The 3,517-nt window shown below is 36.0% G+C and overlaps 1 long non-coding RNA gene across 1 annotated transcript; it reads right to left on the reverse strand.

The window, feature by feature from the left end:
• Positions 1-438: 438 nt before the first annotated feature.
• Positions 439-1,476, reverse strand: LOC108662679 (uncharacterized). Its single transcript, XR_001928633.2, has 2 exons — positions 1,016-1,476; positions 439-783 (listed from the first exon to the last, which is right to left on the reverse strand). It is a non-coding gene; the product is annotated as an uncharacterized LOC108662679 (long non-coding RNA).
• Positions 1,477-3,517: the final 2,041 nt, after the last annotated feature.

Here is a 3,517-nt window from a genome sequence, read left to right on the forward strand (position 1 = left end):
AAGCTTATTGCATTTTGGCAATAATAAAAATACTTTTCCAAAAAAAATTTATAAAACATTTTTATGTAATTAAGCTTTTATTTTAGATTAAAACTATTAAAGCAATTATTTTAGTGTCCATAAAACTGTTGTTTTACTATGTGAGTACCATTTAAAAGTTGACATAATAAAATAACAAATTTTAATGAATTTTATTTTAAATAAGGGTTTAATTAATTAAAATTAATATTTTAAGTGTCCAATTTGGTACAATAGAATAATAGAGATTTAATTGTTTGAAAAATTTAAGAAAGTATAAGATCGTTTTTAGTATTTTAACCAAAATTAGTGGTTCAAAAATGAAAAAGAAAGTAACTTTGGACTTTTCTTTTAAAAAGATGGATAAAGTAAAAATGGGATATAAAAAAAATCGATAAAATATGCAGACAATTATAACTATTTTAATATCAAGTATGCTTTTTGCTTAAAGCATCCCAAACATTGCTACTACTAAATTCACTTATGAACTATATTGAAGAAATTGCAGTGTGAGAAAATCACTATACACTCGGTAAAAGCAAAGAATTGTACATGCATTTCTCCTTTTCAATTTTGAGAACTGCCTATGCTTAGTAATAGTATATATGGTATGTATCGAAACAAGAAAAGGAGTGTACCATATGATGCTTCATCTGATAACTATTCCTTTTCCCTCCATGCTTTGATCACCAAACTAAACGAAAATTCCAATTTTTTAGCTTTTCTTTTGTTATTTTCCTTCATATCCTTTCCTTCCCTATAAACCTTTAGAATGTAGAAGAAACATTATTAATTTCCACAAGGTAAAAGCATCGTAAAGGAGATATAAGATGACTTTTTTACCCAGTTGCATTATAAAGGAAACATAAATAATATAACACAACCCATTTTGTTTAGTATCTTAATGATAAGAGAAGGAAAAAATGTTGAGATTTCAACGATCTTTGGCTAATGCAATTTATGAAATCAACAAAGATTAACGATTATTCATACTTACAGTTGTAATCTTGGAGGCCTATTCTTCCGAGCCTCATCATCACTTCTTCCACAGAAATTCAGTTGTTCACCAGATACCTGAGTCTTGAATAGTTGCTCAACAATTATTGAGTCTTGTAGAACGGAAATCCTTTTGGTCAATGGAAGACTTAAACAAAGGCCATGCGATGAGTGCACAAATCCCAATACCTGTCAACTTCGTACTAATCCGTTTTGTTTTTGTAAGGCTGGGATTCCAATCTTAACCCAAAATGAAATAAAATGAAATGACCATTTACTTTAGCAAGAGTTTAATGATATGGGACTATAATTAAATGCTTATGCCATTACTCTTGAAGTTCAAAAACAAACCCAGATTTGGTAGTAATGCACCCAAACCACAGCAATAGGCCAGACATCTCAACGTGGGTAGCTTACAAAAATCTGTTATACAAAAAAATCATGGACTCCGCCCAGCTTCCCCTCTCAACAGGCCCAATCTGAATAAACTAGAAGCAAGCACAGCTTTGCAACATCTTCAAACACAAAACATCATTCAAGCCGAACCCCATATATATCAAATTCATCAAGAAAAATTAGTACACAGTATTTTAATAATCATATGTATAACTTTGACTAGTCTTGAAAATTTAAAAAAATATTTTAATAATTATAAAACTTAAACTTTTTTTTTTACAATATGTAGATGTTTAATATTTTTAAATTGACATCAATGTATAAAAGAGTTGCTTTGATTTATATTTAACAAATTATTTATACATACATATGTATGTACATACATATATAACTTTATTTAGATATTCAACCATGCAACTCTGAAGTAATATGATTTCTTTTTGAATGTTCAACTCAGAAGTGATAAGAGGCGGGCAATATTGTATTATCCTTACAAAAGTTACAAGTAATACAATAGTATAATAATCTTATATTCTCTCTAAATGTGTATATTTAACTAAACCTATATTAAGAGAAATAAAAATGAAAATGATAATTTTAGTGTTTTTATCTAAGCGAAAGGTAAGGTACGCCTTACAGCTTTTCAATTTTTTTTTCTAAAAGTTAAAAATAATGTCATTGAAACAAAGGGAACAAAGCTCACCTCCACCTAGAGTTGCACAAAAAGGACGTGATTGTTAGAAATATACCTAGAAGCAAAATAATGGGCATATCACAGTTTGATCTATGCCGCATTCCCTCCCCAATATTAACACCACCTTCCACTCAAAATCCATCATAGAACAGGACACAAAAAATAAGGAACACCAGTGACTATACATAATAAGGTCTACTCCCTGTAGAGTCAAAATAGCCCATCAACAGATCAAAACACAAGAACTATTTAGAACACTAGCAGGGAATAAAGGAATTCTACTCTGTTGCCAAACTTTCTCACCCTAGGTGTCACGACCAACGATTAAGGACGTTGGGTGAGGCCGAGCGTGCCATTGAGGGGCGTAAGTGTGGGGGAAAGTTTTTGGGGAAACTTGTGGTGAAACATTTGGATGGGTCATTGAAAGCATGCATGCAGCCCAGTGCACAGGCTAGTTAGACCACACGCTAACAGCTAACTTGTAGCCTACGTGACATGAGGGTTTTCTCTTGACCCGTGCCGCCTAGCCTTTGCCTTACTTAAGAGCACTTAGAAAGGCTAGCGGCCTTCTCAAATTAACAAGTTAGGATCGTTTTGGCAAAGCATAAGCAAGAAGAGAGAGCTTAGGGAACAAAGAGATAGTTTTTATTGCATAAAATTCCAATACAAGAGTCATTACCTTCAAATGAGGGGGCTCAAGGGGTTTATATAAGCCTAAGACCCCTTGGAGATGTTACAAGGCATTTCCCAATGGTTAAAGGTTGATTTGAGCCATGTTGGGCCCTCTTGACGCTCCTTTGATCCTATTGCCAACAACAAGCAATGGCTGCCCCATAAGCCTTAGGCTAGCCAGTGTTTTTCGTATATCAAGCAGACCGCTTGGGCAGCCCATACGCCCCAATTTTGCACTAGTCTGCTGCTCCTTCGCATGCCCTTTTTCCTATCGGCCTACGTGCCTAGTTTATGTGCTGGCCCTCACGCCCAGTTTGCTCGCTAGCTTGCGTGCTCATCCACTCGCGGGTGTCGTTGCCTCCAAGTCCCTCGGAACCCAAATTGGGGTTCCGGCCCTTATTGCTCGCTCCTCCTCGAGCTTACTCTCTTACTCTCGAGCCCCAAACCTTTGTTATCGGGCTGTCTCGCCCCTCACCACAAAATGGGTGTGACACTCTCCCCCAACTATGTTAACAACGCCCTCGTTGCTTATTGATTGTGAAACTGCTCCACTAGGTCCTCGAACTGCCACAATACCTGGGTCGGCTCTCAACTTGTCTCGCTCTCTGGCTGTCCTTTCCATTGGAATAGGTATTGATGTTGTGGTCGGTGGTGCCTCATCTTTAGGATCCTCTCGGCTAGGATTTGTTCGACCTTCAAGTCATATGAGGCCTTCTGTCCCATGGGATGCCTTTGGCTTTG

The sequence above is a fragment of the Theobroma cacao genome, chromosome 7 (assembly GCF_053813885.1).
Source record: "Theobroma cacao isolate CCN51 chromosome 7, ASM5381388v1, whole genome shotgun sequence".
Classification (NCBI taxonomy): Eukaryota; Viridiplantae; Streptophyta; class Magnoliopsida; order Malvales; family Malvaceae; genus Theobroma; species Theobroma cacao.